Consider the following 21,118-nt stretch of genomic DNA (forward strand, 5'->3'; position numbering starts at 1 on the left):
CAGAATTCAATTAGCAACTTAATTATAATAATAGGTAAAACTGAAAAAAGTCTGTGATTCAAATCAAGTATTTGACCATTCTTGCCTATGAAAATATTCAGGATTTCACTTCAGAAAGTTTTACTTTCCATTGTCTTATTTGTTGAAATTTAATTCTTATGGGACAGGAAAACATTATCCTGTGCAACTCTGTGCTGAAAGCCTCAGCTAACCGTAGCTCACGATAAGATGCAGAATGTTATGTGCCGTCCCTGCACAGCGGACGGCAGAGCCAGACAGCCTCCTGTTGTCTGCTTCAGGCATAAACTCCCGTACTGATGCTGAGGTGCACACTGTTTGCTGCTGGAAATGCTTCAAAGCTTTTGAATGAATTCATTGATGTAAAAGTTAAAGAACAATTTTGTATAAATATCAAGTTGATTACTGTGCACACAAAGAAAGCCAGCTGAAGTCAACAGTGTGTAAAAGGTCTCTAATGATGTAAACAACTTTTGGACAAAGTACAAAAGAAGAGAATTAAACATATAGGTCAGAAAGCATGACAGGCATATGTTTTTAAGAGGTCTCTTTGTGGTCTATTTTGGAAGCAGTTAGTAGTTAGCACAAATAAAGCATGCAGACAACTTCAGGTCCAGTCTTTTTCATACGCATTAAAGAAAAACAAGGAAAACCAAAATGGGGAATAAATGGAGTATTGCTACTATGCTTTGTACTGAGCAGAATGTAATTATTGTTTAGGCTACAATTTAATCAGGATGCCAAGTTAACATTCCTGGAGATTTTAAATTTAGACTTGGTGCAAAACACAGGTGGTTTGAAATGTGTGTTCCAAGAAGTTCCAGTTTCAAAGGCAACTGTGAGCCTTTTGCACTTTGAGGTTAATGACCAACTCAGATAGGGCTGGTCTTAAATATAAAGTAAAACCCAGCTTCCTGACCCAGTCACACCTAGGTCTCTTGAAGAGAAACCTCAGCATGAAGGTTTGTTTAGCAAAGTTGCTATTCATTAGACCACATCTGCAGGATGTCAAGGACCTGCCAAGATAGGGTATATCTGTTGTAATGTTACAGTGTTTTGTCAAGACAGCCCAGTGCCTTGTGTGTCTGGAGAGGCGAACGAACCGAGAGCCCTGCGCAGCCGCCTTCGGCAGGAATGCGTGCGGAAGATGCTTTATTACAGATTTCCTTAAAGTGCAGTGGTTGGAGACACCCTGTGCGTGAGGCAGATGGAGGGAGAGGTCGGGGCGCGTGGTGGTGGGCGCCAGCCCTCCCTGCTCGCGCTGCGCACTCCCTCTCTCAGCCCCGCGCAGGAGCTGGTCCTCGCTCCAAGAAGAGAGCGCTCCACGTGTTACGTGCTCTTTTAAGGGGAGAAAGCATAAAGAAATCTATGTTGGTTTGCAGACTTGTTCACTCCTCAAGTAACACCATTTGGGGAGCATTATTTCATTTTGATTAAGGGTAGAAAAAGTGTCTGCATGACAATTTGGGAAAAACACATCACCACTGCCCTGCTGCGCCCTGCAAGGAAGGCTTCAGAGTGTTCCTGTCTAGCACCTGGGCCCTCACACAACACGCTGCAGAACCCATTACACCCTACCAATCCATAGCTTATATACCAAACGCGTTTCTCGAAGGGGGGTCACCCCTGCTCACTTTGCCAGAGAGGCCCTGAGAAGTCATTGTGAGCCTGCTATTGAAATTAATCCTCTACAAATCTCGGTAGGGGAGAAATATGTAACATACCACATCCTTCACTGCCTCTTAGCTATATTTATGCAAGCTTCTGAGTAAGTATTTTTTGGAAATAATAAGAGTAGAAAAGTAAGCTGGAGGTGTCTGTTTGTTTTAGTTTACTTTTGTGGCTTACTGTTATATTTTATTGTGTCACAAGCTGTTCAGTGACTTGGCAACTTGTTAAATAGTCATTTCCAAAGTTGAGGCAATTGGCCTAAGTTAATTATTATCTAATTATTATCTTCAGCAATAGATTTCTTAATGCAAAATATTATTCCTTGGAGCCTGATTTTTAAAAACCGGATGCCTGTCTTGTACCTGTTAAATCTGTTGCATGTACAGTCAAGCATTTTGCAGTGAAACTGTACAGTCTCAGTTCCCCATTTTCATATGCAGAAATAGCTAAATTTATCCTTCTCCTTCATAAGTTGACCTAGGCCACCTGCAATCTGAAAGCTGTAGCTGGGGGGAGATAAGAGAAAACAGAGGTAAAAAATATATTGGCTCCCTTCTTCCCCTTTTAGCAGTCCTCGCATGTTTCTTTTGTATTTGCAAATAAACTGGGAGTTGGGTGGAAAGTGTTGAAGTTTTTGGGCATGTCAACCATTCACTCATGATAAGTGAAGGAAGTAATTAAGCCTTTTGAAGAACAGATAAGAAAAATAGGAGCCATCATCCAAAACGGAAGTGAAATGTTGGTTAGGAGCATTAGCTTTCTAGTCAGAATTGGAATGGGGGTTGAACGCACATGTGGGGCTCTAGGGCTGGGGAGCTCTGTTTGCGTGTATGTGAGAGAGGGAGAAGCAGAAGAAACACCAAAGCTTTGAGAGCGAGCGAAAGAAAACCCCCAAATAGTCAGGAATAGATTTGTCTAGGAAGAAAGGTTGTACAGTAGCATTCTTGCTGACCCCTTCTATCCTCTCAGTTTTCATCGGTTCATGGAGCTTGTGGACAATAACCTGCAGTATCAAAAAAGATCAAGTAGTTGCATATCAATTCACTGGCCCCTTTCCTCTTTAAATCAGAATTGTATCTACCACTGTTGTAGCATGGTCCTGAGAAATAGGAGAGATTTGGGGTGACTTTATTGCTGAAAGTTGCTTGGGGATGTAAGCAAATAAAATCATTCTGTCTGCTTTTGATTGCTACTGTAGAAAGCAGCACCTTATACATATGCTTTTTATGATGAAACAGAAATGCACAAAGAATGACTTCATTCTGACATCAGTAATTCTTCCCGAGAGTAACAACCTGCAAGGGGTAATAGTAAAACTATTTTGACATGTAAGTTTCTAGCGCTTATGAAATAAAACCAAATCTTGTTTCAATGAGAAATGTGCCTGTAATGGAAGATACTAGTGCCAGATCTGCTGGACTCAAACCCAGTGCTAGTTCTCCTCACTCTTTCCAGCCTTGCAGAGAGAGTGTTGCGGAGAACTTGGCTCTGATGTCTTTATGGCAAGCTGTATCCCTTTTGCCTCCCAGAAGTAGTCCCTCACCAGTTCTAGCCAAAACTTGCCCAAGAGGCCAGCATGACAGTGGGTTGGTATGTCCTGCCTGCATGTGAGCTTTTCTAGTGAAAGCTTATTGCTAAAAAGCTTATCCTTCTGATGGCACGGGCTGTTTTCTAGCCCCAACACTAGATCCTGAAACCTAGCCTGTCCAGGTCAAATCCAACACTTAGAAGCTTAGGAAGACCTGTCAGTTAAATTATTTTACGTGAAGAATGGTTGTTGCTTGGGTCCAGTGTGCTTTGGGAATGCTCAAGCTGAAATAAACTCAGCTAATAGCACTGGTGTGTAGTGCAACAAGAGGCCTTTAAGGGATCTGCTGTTCTTTGTTATTTCCATTAAGTACAGCATGATCCACTCTGTAGGAACGTGATAGAGGACAGAGCTATTTTAGGCCTGGGCATAAAAGTGTCTGCAGGAGGACAGTGGAAAGCTGGTGTGCTCAGCTTACCCAGATGCCAGTTGCATGCTGAATGTTCAGGCCTGGGACTTTCTGATAGAACATCCTTATGATAGCCTTGCTCAAGGTCTGCCGAAGGTCTTGTCTTGCCTTTGCCATCGTCAGCTGCGCAAAGGCTCTTGCTTACTCATATTGCAGAGAAGTGCAGATGAGAAGCCACATTTCAGACTGGCCAGATTTCAAGTTAGGAAAGCGCAGTATTTGGGGAATTGCATTCTGGAGGGTTCCAGGCCCATCGCTGGTGCTGGCAGCAGATCTCACAGTGTTGCAGTCTCAGCAGCACTGGCTCCCTCCAGCACCAAGTGCCAGCAGGCAAATACTGCTAATTTGGAAACTGCCAGCTCAGGACTGAGTCCATGATGGACTGGCCTAGTTCAATATCTAGTTTTGCTCTCCTGTCTAACACTTTCCTTGTTTTTCTCCTTATTAGGACATCTCATGGGTAATTACTGCATTTGTTTTCCCTAGTGATTGCTAGGTATTTCCCAGCGCCACTTAATGCTCCTGTTCATTGAAAGTGCCATGTCTGCTGGATGTCCTGGGTCACTGCTGGTAAGGAGGAAGGCCGGGCTGGCAGGTATACAGACTCTTAAATAGAGTGGTAAATAAGCTCTTTTCCTTTTTGTCAAGTGTTAACAGTATGTAGTATATAAAAATGTAAAAAAACCCCAATGAAATAAGGAACAGTTGGATTTCCTTTGGTTTGATGCACCTACACACATACATAGTAAGGAAGGCCTAGCTGTGTGCACTGTGCCCTTCTGTGGATTCATGGCAGGAGGTGTTCAGCCTTTACTCAGGCTTTTGAACAACAGTTCTTAGTATGAAAGATTCAGAGAGCCTCTATACTAGCAAGAGGCTCCTGGTGAATTCTGGCCAGGTTTCCAGGCCTGAGTGAAGAGCTCAGGCCAAAGCAGCAGCCAGAAACATCTAACGAGCTGCAGCACCCACCAAAGGGCCAAAAGGGGCAGGGTGTGTTCTGCCTCTGCTTCCCGGCCAGGTGCACCTCCACGTAGCCACTGAGCTCAAGTGTGTACGGGCCCTGAGCTCCCGATCACCTGAGCATTTACCTTTCCCACGCTCGTGCTAGACAAAGGCTTGAGCCAGATTGTTTTGTTCACGATATTCTGTCATGCCCATTGCTGAGTAAGGAAGGAAAATCTCATTAAGTTTGTAGCTAGCTGGCTGAATCCTGCCTAGCAAGGCTGCCGGTCACAGTTTCACAGTAGGTTGATCTGCAGCTACAGAGCTGCCTGGTCGCTCTTTCCTTATTTTAAAAGTGGTTTCCCAGCTCACAGTCCGTAAGACAGAAGGAGAGATACACTGCACTCTGTTTTGCACAGCGTCTTGGTTATTGCCCAGAGTGAATGGGCCTGGGGTGCATGCTACCATTCATGTTTACCCTCAGTGAGGAAAAAAGTAGGCTAGAGAGCACTGTTTGCCAAGACTGGTATCTCATTTTGATACACTATGTAAGGATTTTACTAAGAGTGGAATTTGGAAGCTATGGCTACTCCTGTCTTCCTGTTTGATCTCTGCTTCTTTCATCCAAGCCACAGTGCCAGTACGTGATGCATGAGATAGGGTGGAGACTCCCTGAGCTCCGTTTCTGCTGATACTGAAAAGTTCTTCTAGTTCTGTTACTTACTGTAGCTATGGCTACAGATAAATATTTTGTGTGTGGGCATCTCTGGTGTTGGTTAAGCAAAACAAACTCCAAGTGTTTAAATTGTCATAGCAGGTCGGATGTGCATGTGCATGTGTACCCAGAGGGAGATAAGAAGATCTGTGAGGTGAAGGGTTCCAGATTAGCCGTAGCTGAGTAGTGAAATTATGAAGCTTCTGTCTTTTGCTTCTTTTGCTTCTTTTATTTCCTTCCAGCATAGCAAAGATTGTGCAGTTAAACAGGATTAGTGCACATAGGTTACTTCTTCAAACTTCATTGGTCAGACAGAAGTTATTTCCTTTTATTCCTCTCCCTGTTAGTGCACCTTAAGTCACCACCTTCTGCATTCTGCAACAGAGCTTCCTCAGCAGGATTGTCAGATCACACACATGCGTCCATGCACACACGCATCTTTACAGGGCCAAACAGTAGGATTCCGGCTCAGATGAAACAGGGAGCATGTGAGAGCCCTGCTGGAGCCCATACCTTGGTCGTTGCTGAAGCCCATGCTGGAACTGAGGCAGGCGGCCCAGGCTGAAACTTCTGAATGATATATAGATAAGCAGAGGACATTTACCACTGCAACATATTATTGGGAGAAATCACTAATGATCAGACTATCTGGTAGTCCTTCTGTGAGGAAACCTGGGAGGATCCTCCGAGGAATATGGAAACAGGCCAGACAAAGGTACGAATAGACTGTGGCATGTGATGGGTGATGCAGAGCAGCAGGAAAGGGTCGGTGCAGTGTTCTTAGCTAGCAGCCACTGAAGGCATAAAGAGGATAAACTCTGTTTTGCAGCCACCAGAAGTATCATAAGATTAATTCATGTCTTCAGCTGTAAGATGAGTTTGGATTGTGGTGTGAAACAAAACCAGAGGTTGCACCCAAGGCCTCTGGCTTTAGTTCCTGAATTGAATTTAACTTGAGGTTTTTTCTGGCAAAACTCCCACTGAGCAGAGGTTTTGGCTCCAAGCCATTTGGTGTCTGCATACCTGTGAAGATCTGAGCAATGCCGAAAATAGTGTCAGACTGCATTCCTTGGCACATCACGTCGCGGTATCAGACGCTGGTGGGCAAGAAGCTTGTGGCTGCCTTGCTCCCACTTTTGCTCTTCTTTCTTCCTGATCTGTCGTGACCTCAAGGGCATATTTGTAATGTCAGAGTCGCTTCGTTTTATGGGATCGTTTGATGGGTATGCAAGGCCAGTGGATATTTCCAGCTTCTTCACATTCAGCAATCTTTTCTCCTCCTTGCATCACATGCCGTAATGAAGCATTGTTGGTTTTCTTCTGGCTATGGTCAAGGAATCACAGCTTTGCAGTAAAATGTCAGTTTGAGGTTTTGCCTTAAAGTCACAGAAAATTGATAACTTTTTAAAAGCAGGCTGCAGGAATACCTAACGCACATCCTCCCCTAGAATTCTTATTCTCATTCATTTTTGTGAGGTGACTGCAAGGTGTTGGTAGGGTGTGGTGTGGGTGCTTTTGTAGCTGTCTTCCTTCCTGTTTGCCCAACGGTCATTATCAGATTCATGTGAGTTAGCACAGCTGTAACTGCCTTTTCATCCCATTATGCATATGCTAAAGGACAAGTGTTGATCTTTTCTTGAAGGCACAGAGAAGAAATTCTGTTCTCAGCCCTCCTTCAGGCTTACTGGGGACAGGCTCAAACCCAGTAACTTCAGTGCGCTTTGGATCAGGCTTTGTGTATGTGTATTTGTGAGTATTGATTTTTCCTGTCTATGAAAAGAGCATGCTGTCTCTCCAGAAGAAATACTTTGAGGCCATTTTTGGTGATGTTTTTCAAAGTACCTGCCGTGTAGGGATCATAGAGGGTTATTGCCTTTTGTTCAAATGGCTTGAAACCATTTGCTCATTCAGAGCAATGCATCCAGCTGTTACATGAGAATATCCAGTTTTTCACATCATCTCAACCCACATCTTTATTTTACAGGGCCAAGATTTTCCAATAGAGCCCAAATATCTGCAACTGAAATTGCTTGACTGTAGTTTCATGCATGCAGATTTTCAGGCTGTTCTGAGCATGCAAAATCTAGGTTAATGTGCCAAGATTAATGGGAACCCTCTTCGTGTGCTGAATGTAGTTTCAGTGAGCACACCTCTCACCCCCTACAAAGACGGGACCTTAAGGATGCTCTTCTTAGAGGTAATAAACTAGCCAGCTCCACTTCTGGACTTGGATTGTGGCACATTGGACAGGTAGCCATTTGGTCACTGTAATATAGGAAAAGAAGAAAAAAGTCACATATAAGAAAATAAATATTTAGTGTCATACCTTGGTGATGACCCCTGCAGTGATACAGTGTCAGTGCAAGGCAGAAACAAGGAAGCTGTGGCTGCTACGAGGTGCATTCCCCTTTGCTTTCTGCTGACTTGCACAGCACAAATTCAGGTCACACTACTGTAAAGCAGTACATGGGGCTGTTTTCCTTGTCTCTTCTGCTTAACGAATAAATAAATATCTGAGTCCTGCGAAAGGGATGGGGCTAGAAGGTGTTGTTTCCAGGTGACTGATTTTACACATTCTATTGCCCTCGTCCCTCCGTATGCCCCCTCGCCTCCAAGCAGCTTTCTCACCAGATATGAAGACTGATGGTGCCTTATGTCAAAGATGCAAGTGTTATCCTGCTAATGTCACTGTTGAGATGACAGAGACTGTTAAGATCCAAATCAGAATTTCTCCGAAATCTGCCTCTGCCCACTGGACTCAGCAATTGTCCAAAGTGTAGTAGCCAGGGCATAAAGGACCTTTATTTTGTGGCTTTTCTCACTTATGCCTAGGTCATATGAAAAAGGCACGGGAAAATGCCTGTTTTCTGGAGACTTTCTGGCATCTCAAACACTGTTGACAAAGGGCAGCAATGAATGCCTGCTTGGGTTCAGTCCCGACCCTGAGAGGGAGGTTGGAGAGAGGTTTACGTGCCGTCAGAAGAAACGTCCACAGAGTGCTGCCAGACTCTGTTTCCTCATCATTTATAACAGACTATGTAGGGATAGCAGTTCAGGCTTCTGATTTGTTTGTTTATTTATTTATTTTTGATTTTTTGGATTTAGTTAAGTATCAAATGGTTAAAATTTGTGCTACAACACCATATGAGCCTTGTTACTTCATCTTGCTGATTTAGAGCTTGTCCGGGTGTGTCTGCAAGAGCCACAAACTGAAGACGGTTTGTGCGTGGTGCCTTTGTGAGATGTGTCAGTGTAGGGGGTAGGACCTTGGCCACTTCTCCAAGTGCTAGGCACCCTGCCTTCTTTTATCCATAGTGGGAGGTATCTGAAGATCAAAAGTATTCAGATACTATGGTGACAGGCACAGAATAAAAACTTACAGTGATAAACATCAAGGAAAATGCGGAATAATTCAGGGTGGTCCATGACAGGAGTAATGGGATGACATTTAGCAAAGGAAAGTTTCAGTGCACTACAAAGGAAAATGTCCTAATGTCCATGGAAGAGTCTCTGAGGGGGAGTGGTGGAGCCCCTTTGCTTTGAGTCATTTCAAAGTGGACAGGAAAAAAGCTATGGAAAATGTACTGTCAGGAACAACTCCACACTGGCAGGAGTTGATGAACTGTATGACCTAAATGGTATTTTCCATCTCCCTATTTATGCGACATGGAAAGTGATTTATTTTGGCCTAACATCATTTTACTATAATGAATAATACCCAGCTGGCAAGTACATGATTTGAACTTCGGGTAAAGAGTCCTTTTTATCTAATTATTGCATAGGGACTAAGAGAGGAATCTTAAGATCCATTGAAAGTACAGCAGATTTTCCTTTGCAGATGGGTTGGATTGAGAGTCAGGCTTTCTGTTGTGCTCAGATGTCCTTGTCAGTGAACCTACATTCAAGCTGCTGAGAGATCAAACAAAGAAAAGCATTAATAGCATGTGGATTACCCTCTCTTGATAGATGAGATCACCTTTTTCCATGTCCAGCTTAGAAATGCTTAATTGGCATCAGAAAATGTGCATGAAATATACCCCAATGCTGTATGTTATAAATTTCTCCTATTCTGCTAAAACTGCATGTAGTGCTCAGGGTTGATGCTAGGGTAGCTCTATGGGGTGGTGCTGCAAGTAGCTCTATGGGGTGGTGCTGCAGTGGCGTAATTCTCGGATGCGTGTGCTCCTGTATGACCACACATGGGGTGTTATTACACTTACGTCCGCTCCGAGCGGTAGGAGCTCCAGAGAAGCCTGAAGCTGACCCTGCCATGTGTATGCTAGTTTTCACGAATCATTGGCTTTTATGGAAATCCATTTAAACATCCATTTATCCAGCTGTTTCCTGTGTATGTGAAGCATTGTGTTAGCTGCAATATTTGTTGTAAGTTGCCAGGACTGAATGGCCCTTTTAATCATCATAAAGTTTTGAACAAAGAATCACGTGTGCATTTTGGGAAAACTACCCAAAAAAGAATCATCAGCAACAACTGAAAATTTTCCAGAAAGAGGTCAGACATTGAGTGTGATTTACATGGGTGTAACCAAGTAGCAGTATTGCCTCAGTGCTTTCATAGATTGCCAGTTGCCAACTTAATTATGTTTGCTGATGTCTTTTTGGTTTTGGTTTTTGTAGATTCTTTCTAAATATAACGGTAGCTCCTCATTAGAGGGTAATAGAAGCAGTTACCAGAGCTAGAATGAGACTGTAATTTTGTCTGCTAAAACTGTATATAGCAAGTAATCTGGTTTCTAATTTCTGTGCTTTAAAGCAAAAGAATAGAAGATTGCTTTAGAAGATCAGACTTTTCTGTGAATTTGTATTCACAGAAATTTGTAGGAATACTTTCCTCTGGCTATCTTCGGGCAAGATATTCCGAAGCTGTTGTGTTAGGGCTGCATACACCTTATAAAGAAACATTCCTTTGCCCAAAAACTTCATCTAAGAATATTAACCATATGTAAGCCTGACTACCAGAGTGCACTTCCTATGCATTAGCTGCAGTAATTGAAATGTTGAAATAAAAGGGATGGGTAGAGTCACTCATGCAGTAGAGGGTTTATGCAGAAGGTCGCAGAACAGATCACATTCTACATAATGAACATTAAATCTACGGAAAAGACTGAAAAGCCAGAACTATAAGTAATAGGAGAGAGTAGAGCTTTAACAGGTCCCTTAAAGAGAAGAGGTTGTGTTAAACACTCCATGGAGAGTACTATAGAAAGCAGACCACACCGCAGACCACAAAAATCTCCGGTGATCCCTCTTAGCTTGACCTGGGGAAAATTATTACCAGATTTTATGTCTCATGATCACAGTAACCCTGGGAGTGTGAGCATGAAACAGTGGTCACGGACTGGCACTTCTCATCCAGTACCCTGTCTTTACCTGTGGACAATCTCAGATGCTTCAGATGAAGGTGGAAATTAATTTATGGGTTGGGAATGTCTTTTGAAGCAACACATCTAGGGTGAAAATTCATTCCTGACCAATCCAATTAACAAACAACGATCAAATCTCCTTCTCAGCACCCTCTCCCTTCTCTCTGCCTACAACTCAGCCGTACAAAAGGTCTAGATCACATTTCTAACATCAGCATCACTCCTTCCTTCTTACACAGTCCATGCCTTAAATTTATCCAACTTCATCATAAGCCAATTTGTGGGAGAAATAGTGGGATGTAGATAGTCTGCTAGCTTGCATAGCAAAAGAGTCTGAAGTCAGGTCATTTCGCAAATCAAGCTCTCCAGGATCTAGTGTGGCATTAAGTAATTTTCATTTTTACCTGATTCTCCTGCATTAGGAAGTATGTTCAAACTTACTCACATGTATACATACGTCCTTGCTGGACTCCCCACATTCCATTTTCTGTCACTTTCTTTTTATTATCTTGGTAAAACTGAGACTGATTTACCCACTTGGTCTTCTTTCTATGTATGTTCTTATGTTGTTCATCTTCAGTACTTCCAGAGGCTTGAGCTCTGGAATGACGACGTTTTTCCCAGCTGCGAGAGACTCTGCCTTTGAAAGGACCTTTTGTTATTAATTTGCCATGATTTGGCTTAGGCAGCCTTCAGGACATCGTGCAAAAGCAGCTCATTTGGTTTAATTTTCATCAGTTGTCTACAAGCAGTGTAGTCCCAGGGACTGACTGTCAAATCATATATGCCTTAAGTGGTGTTCATGTTGTTAATATAGTCTGCTATGGGTTAGTTATATGGTTTGTGGACAATATGTATCAAAACTGATGGCCTAAACCTGGATATCTCGGTATCTCAACATCTACATAAAAGGCCTACAAAGTGTCTGCAAGCCTTGGAGATGTCAGTGTGAAGGCCCAGCACTTCTGGAACGCAAGCACAATGCAAGTGGTGAATATGGATGCAAGCATCAAGTCTCGTATATATAAAGACTGAGAATGGTAGCTTACCTCTACCACTTTCATGTAATGTAATCTATCATACATTATAAAGATACCAAGAGATGGGGAAAATATTATTTTTAATTATTTTGGAACATTCTTTTTTAAAAAAAATCAGTATGAATTAGTAATCTTGGTATTTTTACCTGTGGGTTTTGAAGAGTTGCATCACTGGCCTATAGGCAATACCAGCTGCACCTTGTTCAGACTGATGGTGTGGTGAGGTTTACTGCCTTGTTGCTGGGGATTTTCGAGCAGTGATATATAAAGACTTCAGTCTGGAGAATACGCATCTTACCCACACTCTTGCCAGTACCCGAGCTATACAAATATGACAAAGATACTTTATCTGCCTTACATGCCACCTCTGTAGAGAGGCCCAGAGGGCTGTAGGAACCTTACAGTGATCAGTTTGAAAGGCCAAACAGAGCATTGCCTCCAAGCTTCTGTGCTGGGAATGGGAATTTCAAAAGAAGAATCAGGGCTGGAGAAACAGAACATGATTAATTTAAAATCAGAGGGGTTGTACTCCTCTTTCCACTTGAATTCATCTTTGTGTCTAAGGAATAAGTTTCTGTGTGTGGAAAGAAAGCCTAAAGGCTGATCAAATATCTTGACACTGCTAGCTTCCTGGTGCAGTGTGGTGAGGAACATATGAGAAAACTTAATGAAGCTCTTGTGATCGTGTGGATCATACAAATTATTCTCAAGCATAGGGCTTGTGATTTTTACCCCCTTGTATTATACCAATGCACTTCTATGTTTAAATTCCAGAGGTGCTAAGAGTCTGCAATCTCTTTTTGGCCTTACAAGATGAAACCGTTCAATACAAAGGCTGAGGCTCCAGGTTACTTCCCTAGAAATGTATGTAAGGACAAGGGATGAGACAAGAAGTAACCTGAAAGCATTTGATCTGAGCCAAAAGTAGATTTTTCAAGCAGCTCCCTCAAGGGCTCAAGAAATGACAGAGCTCCTGGAGAGATCTGCTTTCCCATAGAACAAATTTGCTCATTCCATACCATTTCATTTCATAAACTTTAAGCACAAGAATAAGGAATTAGAAATTTCCATTTGAAAAGCAGTCTTTGGAACCCTGCCGTCTTTGTACTTAAAAAGATGTAACAGCTCTTCCTTCTTCCTTCAACTTTGCGAGCCGGCTCACCCCCCTTATCAACCAGGGCTTTGTAGCTGATGACTTTAGCATCCTGTAAAGCCACGTAGGTACTGGGAACAGCAGTGCAGCCTTTTGGCAAGTGTACGCACTCCGCCAAGTCCTGTCACACACTGTTGCTCTAGTAATTAGAAGTCTCCTCAGCTTCACAGAGATCATTGACCTGAGGGCATTTTCCAGAGGCAAAAGCAGTTAGCTGAATCCAGGTGCTAATTGTCGCATGAAGAACTGTTACCCACTGCTCAATAATGACAGCTGCCCTTTCTGAGTGCGTTAAAACAGCGGAGAAGATTAAAATGTCCAAAATTAATTTTGCCTCCAGAAAATGCCATCAGGTCAATGATCTCATTTATACTGATAAAAGAAAGGTGAAACTCCACATAAGCCTACACAAGACTACTGTGAACATGATCAGTCAGGCCCAAACTGTGCTGTTAGAGCGATGCAGTGCAAACATGGGCACCTCGTCTGGGGAAGCCCCAGTGGTCTGGTGCATATGGGCACTACAGCACTTCCTGGGACGTGGAAGGGCCCCTATTTCCAAGATTTCAGTGCTGATGAATAAGTATGTTTGAGACTGACTATTGATTCCCCTTTCCCTAGATGTGGTAAGAACATGACCAGCACTTCCCCATCCTGGCTGGAGGCCTTGGCAAGAAGGAAAACCCGAGTGACAGCTTGCATTTTCGATTCTGCTCCACACGAAAAGCACCTGTGGTATGTGCCTGCCATTCCAGCTCACATGAGTCACCACATTTCAAAACATGCATTTTAAGACTTTATGTAGCTTGAATCTTACTCAGGAAAGGAAGCTGAGAAGACAGTTTCCTGCCACTCAGCTTTGCTTTCATTTTATTGATGTGGAATTTCTTATATCATTTCCTGCATGATATGATATCAACACCTGTTTTTACTTCATATTTTTTTTACGATGAGAATTTTACTTGCAACCACCCTGACCATATTCACATGTCACTATATGTTGCCCCATCCTCTCTTTGGCCAATCCCCTTATTAAGAAGGGGATCCCAAACCTTTTTGTCCTTGTCTCGGACTGAGAATCTTCCTCCTAGCGCAAATCTGGATAGTCAGACTTTGTATGGAGGAAGTGTAAAGAGGCAAACATCTTCTTCTCATGAATCTAGGAGGAGAAAGTATTTTGCTATGGATATTGCTATGTCTTGTTTTGGTGACTGCACTGAAATGGTAGTCCCTGCTGAGGTGACTAACTTTTAGGCCTACTAGAGCAAAGACAGACTATTGTCCCTACTTCAGAATAATTTACACATCAGCACCAGCAGGCCAACATAGAGACATGTACTGTAGCGTGGCCAAGCAGCTTGGTTGGCTGTTCATCATTTAGCTCAACATCTGCGTGGAACATATCAGTGTTATACTATGACTTCTCATGGAACAAGCTATGCCAGAGGTCATTGCAGTGATGAAGGGTGGCCCTGAAGGGTTCACCCCTGCCTCAGCTCCTGGTGAGAAGGGTTGACTTCAGTGAGAATTGATGGTACTAGCCATTTCTGGGAAAATGCAGGTCAGTCAGTCATATGCATCCAGTCCCTTAGTCACAGGGGTGTCTGCTCTTGGCTGAAGTGACTCTTACATGTTCACACCAAGAGCTTGCGGCAGAGCTGGGGTGAGAATCAAGGTGCATGAACACTCAGGCTTGCCACAGATTCAGCCTTTCATGTGTGACGATGGAGCACTGCAATTCAGCTGGCTGGCAGAGTGCCCCGGGAGACACTGAGTCATAGGTCCTGGTGGCCAAAGTTTTTGTTACCTGACAGAACAAATCTGGGACAACGGATGCAATGCAAGCTCATCTGATACTGCCACAGACCTTCGTATTACCTTGAGGGTGAAAAGTGTAGATGATTTCTCTGCAAAGACAGCCAGCTGCAGGCAGAAAGATCATTCCCTACTAGTATTTGGATACCGAACCCTGCAGCACTTCACAGTGCAAGTATATAGATACATCAGCAAGTGAAGGTGATGATGAAGAGACTAGAAAGTGGTTTTCATTCCTTCAGAAACACTCAAAAAAGAAAGACCTTATCACTGGATTTTAAGCAAGATTCTCTGAAAAATTATTCTGTTAACATCCAAGCAGTTATTAGCAACCCTCTCTTCATTTGTAACACAGGAGCCAAAAATGTTTGCATCTCACTCCCAATGCTAGGGACCTAAATTCTGATTTAGTTACCTAAAATAAAGTAACTAGTTTTCAGACATTCATTCATTACAAATCTCAGTGAAATCATTGAAAGCTACAGCTACTTGACATTTCTGAAAATCAGACCACTTTATTTAAGTATATAAATATGGATTAAGAAGTCTTTACTTCAGTCAGCCAAGTTTGAAAATCTGCCCGGGTCATTTGGGCTGCTGCTTTCTCTTCAGATACTGAACTGCTACAGGCACATTTCTGAATAGGACTAATTGTAGCTAGTTCTCCAGCCCATGCTGTGGGCACATTTCTGAATAGACCTAATTGTGCTCATTTTAAAGCTACAACTGACTTCAGGATAAATCCTGTGAGTAATCAGGCATGCGCAATACTGGATATTACTGTCATGGTTTACAGGCATGTGGCCCCAGAAAGCGAGGATATTTAGAAACATCAAACTGCTAAAAGATAGCTGCAATGCTTGGAAAATCATCTGTGCGGTTTAGGAACTGAACTCCCATCCTCTTCAATGGGAGTTAAGTGCAAATAAGTAAATTACTTTTGGCGAGGATATTTAGAAACATCAAACTGCTAAGAGATAGCTGCAATGCTTGGAAAATCATCTGTGCGGTTTAGGAACTGAACTCCCATCCTCTTCAATGGGAGTTAAGTGCAAATAAGTAAATTACTTTTGGCACAGATCCTGAAAGAGATTTAGACACTCACTTCTTGAAATACTTTTTTTGCCAATCCAGGGCCTAACTCTTTCTGAAACCAAGGGCAGTAGCTGTCTAACGAACTCGGATGCTTTTGAAAAACCCAGCAGCTTCCTAAATTCTCTTGAAAAGAGGTCTTAAGTTCCCTGTACTCGATTTTACGTATGACAGGGCAAAGAATGAAGAGTTCACTTTGGATCAGGCTCAGAGTCCAACACTGCTTCGGGGAGATGCGCAACATCCTGTATATACGGGTTAAAAAGGAGGCAGCTGACTTGGTGTCATATGTTACTTGGAAGTACAAGTCCAACACAACACCCACACAGGCTGCCTCTGATTTTTATAGATGCGCACAGTGCTTGCTGCCCTTGGAACCTGCCAGCTGGGAGGAGCGCAGACCTTCCTGGCTCCAGGACACTGCTTGCCTAGCCCTTTTCTTTCCTAACACAAGCTTCTGTTGGATTTTTTTTTTTTTTTAATTTGGGGGAAATTTGAAAAGACTGAATAGGAATTATGTTTCCTGACATGGTTCTCTTTCCTAAGGAGTGCTGACAAAATCTATTTGCAAGGTCAATGCCGGCCTTCATCTGAGGCCAACTCACTACTTGGCTCAAAAGTATGTATGTGGGGAGAAGGAGGAAGGATGGTTGGTTCTGTCTTTTTGTTTTTAACTCTGGTATCAGTGTCATTAGTTCTGCTGTTGCTAGGGGAACCCACCAGTAGTTATAAAACAAAAAAAAAAGCCTAGAGTCATGTTGTGTCAATTAATGTAACCAGACATATTTCCTCAAATAAGAACCATATGCTAGAGATAACATCTTTGTTTGTTGCTTGCGGTTTCCTTGATGGCAAACTACTGTGCTGTAATCCTTTATTGTCCAACTAGTTTATAAAATTGTCATAGATGAAAATATGAAATACCAAGAATGCTTATTTGGGGTTCTGGCTTGCCCCCAGTCAGAGACCTCCTGAGAGACTCGCCCAGGAGATTACAAGGAAGCTGAAGTACTGTCATTTGGGAGAGCAAATGTTTTATTCTCTTAAAAGAGACACATATGATAGCACTAATACTCTTCTCCCTTCAGTTTGCTTCCCTTAAGTTATATGTCAGTCTTATATGTATTGTCAGCTCAACTGTCTTCTCAGTTCAAGGGTTAAATTTTCAAATATATCTAATTAGACTAGATAATTCGAGGGAGGGGGGATCAGTCAGTACTGTGGTATATAAAAGCCTACTGGCTTTAAACAGCACTTCAGTTACTAAGCCTCTAAATTACTTTTAAAATAGGGCTTAATAGCAGCTGTTAAAGGCAGTTAGGTACCTGACTCCCATTTAGGCTCCAAAGTCAGGTAGGCATTTTAGAAACAGAAGTTGCACTGCTTTACTGCACATGTATTTGAATCTTTGCAAGCCCTTAAGTAGATTCACTTGGTTTAAGATCATTTTGCTATAGATGTAATCTCTTGATTCCTTGTCAGTATAAGCTAAATCAGTAGAGGGCACATGCCACTCAGCTACATCTGAAAACTGCCCTACTCCTCAGACTAAATCAGCTTTTAGTTTTGACAAATAGACAAAGAATCTGCTTAGCTTACTTGGATATTTGCTACAACAGCTGGGGGGAGAAACTTTTTAACACAGTGATTTGTAAGACCACAAAAATGAGCAACAGAGAGGAGAACTCTTATTTTTTACATGATTATTTTTCCACTTTGATTGTATTCCTGACAGAAGAGAACAGCAGTATCAGTCTAATAATTCTGACTTGTTGGTCAGTCTCAGGATTTGCACACAAGCTGTGCAATAGTTAATGGATAAATGTCCTTTCTTTGATCTATGCTCTCTTACAGTTCTTCTGAGCCACTTTGTGCTCTGCTGTTGTGCAGCAGAATACAAGTTTTCATCCCTGCCGCTCCGTTATCCAGGGACAAGACCAGATATCCTGAGCTCTGTGTGTGCAAATGCAGTCTGGCTACGTGGCCACCTCCAAGCCATAATGCTTTGTCATCTAAAAGTGAGCAATTTTGTCCTCAGGGTAAAAAGCTCAAATTGCAGTGGTATATGCTTTTCGCCTACTGAATTAAAAAAAAAAAAAGGAAAAAGAAAAAGAAAAAGGTTCCACGTAGAGCCGGGCACATCTGAAGAGGTGCGATCCATAGCGCGGACGGAGCCCTCGAAGGAAAGCAGCCTGCATGTGGTTAGGACGGGTATGAATTTTGCCTTCCAATTAGTGGAAATGTTCAGCCCTTTTTCCTTGCTCACCAATTGCCCCACTCCTGCAGAGCTATTTTGCTTTCTCAAGTACTCGGCAAAGGGCTTATACACAATTACTCCAGCATCAAGGTGAAACGACTTGCTCCTTGCGTTCTGCCGCCCCTTCCACGCTCGGCTGCCATCGGCTCCCACGCTCCAGGACCCACAGGCTACTCTGTCCCGAGGGCACCGAGAGGAGGCCGGCACTGCGTCGCCTGCCGCGGCAGATGTGACGCCTCTCTCTCCACACCACGTACAGCTGCAAGAAGAGTTTTTGTTTGCAGACGTACGCGCTCCCCTCGCCCGCAGCCTCCTGGCCCAGCCCGCGGGCTCCCACGCGGTGAGGGGCAGCAGGGCTTTCCCCCAGCTGTGCGAGAGCTGGGGCACGGCGAGCTGGGGTGAGAGGAGGCTCCGAGAAGGAACAACTTCTGGCGTAGCCACGGCTGCCTCAGAAGCACCTAGCTGGCCTGCAGTGCGCGGAGCAGCTTGAGTTGCATGGCGTGCGCCGCGCGGGAGGGCTTCTCATGCCGGCTCTGCGAGGCGTCCAGCGCTCCTGCTCCGCTCAGGGCCCCGCCGGCGGCTGCGGGAGCCCCCGGCAGCCGGCGGCACTGGGCCCGGGGCCGGCCAGCAGCGACGCTTCGTGTACAGCCACGCCGTCAGTGCAGACCGCTCAGCCGCGCTCCCGCCTGCGAAGCCGCGGGGATTTCGGCGCTGGGTCACAGCGGTTGTCGCAGGCGTGCCAGCGAGGTGCCGGAACTGCAGGAGGGCGTTTCGGGCAGCGTCGCTGGCGGAGGGGTGCACGCACCGCTTCGACCGGCAGCCGAGCTCCTGCGAGCACCCGGCTGCTCAGCGGCCTGCCCCGGCCTCGCTGCTGAGCTGCGCGCCGCGGCGCGACATGTCCTGGCTCAGAAAGCCTCTGTTTTCCTCGGTGCTGATGCATCAATCAGATTTCGCACACGGTCTCACTACGTTGCTCGCTCCCTCTCTGCAGTAATTAATTCCGGGTGCAGCGGCCTGGCCCGGCTGCGGGGGTGCCGGTGTACGTGCCTGCACGTGTTGGCTGGCTGATTGCTAGGGAGGCCCGGCCTGAACAGCGAAGGTTGCGTCGTGATTCCACATTGAAACGTGATGACAAATTGATTATTCTCGAAACAGAAAGCGTGGCAAGCGTAGCCTGCCGCGGGAGAGCTGCCGCGAGGATCCGCCTCGGGAGGAGGCACAGCCGCACTGCGCCCCGCTGGCTGCCCCGCACCCGGCGCCGGGCGGGATTGCCTCGTGCCCCTGCTTGCGCAGAGGTGGGTTAAGCCGTGCCGCAACGCCGGGGCCCTTGTGGCGCTGCCAGCTGCTGTGGGAACAACTTCTGAGGGAGGAGACGCGTGGAAGGACCCGGCTGCCGGCAGCGCCGCGGCCCGGCTGAGCGGCTGCCCCGCGGCGCCCGCCGCCTGCGGCCAGGGCCAGCTGAGCTCTGTAACCAGAGTCGGCTGAACCGCAGGTATTATTTATTTGCTGACTAGCCATGGGTGCCCGTCACACAAGGGCACGCGTAAGGGCGGCCCGGGCCGCAGGGCGCTCGCCCCCGCTCCCGGGCGCCGGCGCGGAGCCCGCTGCGGTCAGCCTGAAGCCGGAGCTGTTTTAATGCTTCCAGCGGTGACGTTGGCACGTCACGCAGGAGCGGGCGGTGAATTCTACCCCAGTAGACACCATCGGTGCAAAGGAGGCTTGGAAAGTCGCACCAGGGATGCAGGCTCGCAGGGAGAGGATGAATTTAGCAGAGCACAGTGGAAATCACGGGAAGACAGCACCTCTGGCTGCATTTTCTGCCTCTGGGGTAAGTGCTCGCAGGCCCTGAGGGTCAGTGCACGTCAGACTTCTGCTGACGTGGTTTATTTATTAGCGGAAACACTGACGAGCATTCTCAAGGAGCATTCCCAAGGAGCATTCCCAAGGCATCCCTGCCTGCTCCCCAGCGCAGTGGGGGCGGGGGGGGGAGGCTGCGGGGGCTCCCATCCCCCCAGCCCCGGCCCCGGGCTCGCCGCTCCGCGGGAGCGCCGCTTCCCGCCCGCTCCTGCCGGGCGCTGCGTGGGACATGACTGGTGCGATCGTGTCACCTTCCCTGACATTTTTGATGGGTGATTTCACTGCAAATTGGGAAGCAACTGCAGAATATAATCCTGGGGGATTAATCCTGCGAGGGTTAAAGTTAACTGTCCCTGCTCAGACGTGAACCCTCCTGCCTTGTGCCCTTGAACAGGGCTCCGGAAATATTCCTTCCCGGGGCCCGCGTGGCCGGCAGCACCCGGCGCGGGACGGTCGCAGCAGCGCCCTGGGCCCCGCCTGCCCTCGCTGCGTGCGTCGCCTTGCGGGAAGGCCCTTCCCTGCCTGCGCCGCGCGTCCCCCCTCCCTGCACCCCAGGTAATTTTAAACCTACACAACAAGGTATTTATTCCTTTTATAGTTGGTATCTTTATTTAGACTTCTACAGCCTTCGTTCACCTGCAAGGAAGCTCGGCATGCAGGAAAGCAGTGCAACTCCAGGCGAGCCCTCGTTTTCGTCCTCAAAGGGCGTTCTTCCCTCAGATCCCTAGACCGGCACAGGGCCCGCTGGGATCGGCGGATTGCGACGGTGTCCCGACGCCAGCGCTGCGCCACCAGCCCGAGCGCCGCAGCCACGCGTAAGCGAGCCGCCGCGCACGCGGAGGACCAGCGACGCTTGCTCCGGCTGGAACAGCCCGGGGCTCGGGAGATGGTGTGCGGAGAGCGGAGGGCGCCAGCGGGCCCCGCGCTTCCCCCCCCCCCTCCGGGGCACCACGTGCTCAGCGGGGCCTGGGGGGCTTTAAAGCACATTCGCCCTTGCGCAGGGCCGCAAGACGCGTGATACCAGCGCCCAGGCGTGCGGCCAGCCCGGGCGCGCTTTCCCCTTCACCCCGTGCAGCGCTGCTCCCCGTTTCCGAGCCCTGGAAAGACAGACCCAAAGGAGTCCAGGAAAGCAGCAGAGATCCCCGGGGCCTTGGCGGGTGAAACGCTGGCGAACGAAAGG

At 46.0% G+C, this 21,118-nt stretch overlaps 1 protein-coding gene across 1 annotated transcript in view; it reads left to right on the forward strand.

Moving 5' to 3' along the window:
- The window catches only part of LEKR1 (leucine, glutamate and lysine rich 1), an 86,317-nt gene extending 72,673 nt beyond the window's left edge, over positions 1-13,644 (forward strand). The window contains exon 14 of the transcript XR_009959272.1: positions 13,539-13,644. The gene's annotated coding sequence lies outside the window, so the exon portion shown is untranslated. The remainder of the gene's footprint in view (positions 1-13,538) is intronic.
- The last annotated feature ends 7,474 nt before the right edge of the window (positions 13,645-21,118 follow it).

This window comes from Rhea pennata, chromosome 9, assembly GCF_028389875.1.
Source record: "Rhea pennata isolate bPtePen1 chromosome 9, bPtePen1.pri, whole genome shotgun sequence".
NCBI classification, from domain to species: Eukaryota; Metazoa; Chordata; class Aves; order Rheiformes; family Rheidae; genus Rhea; species Rhea pennata.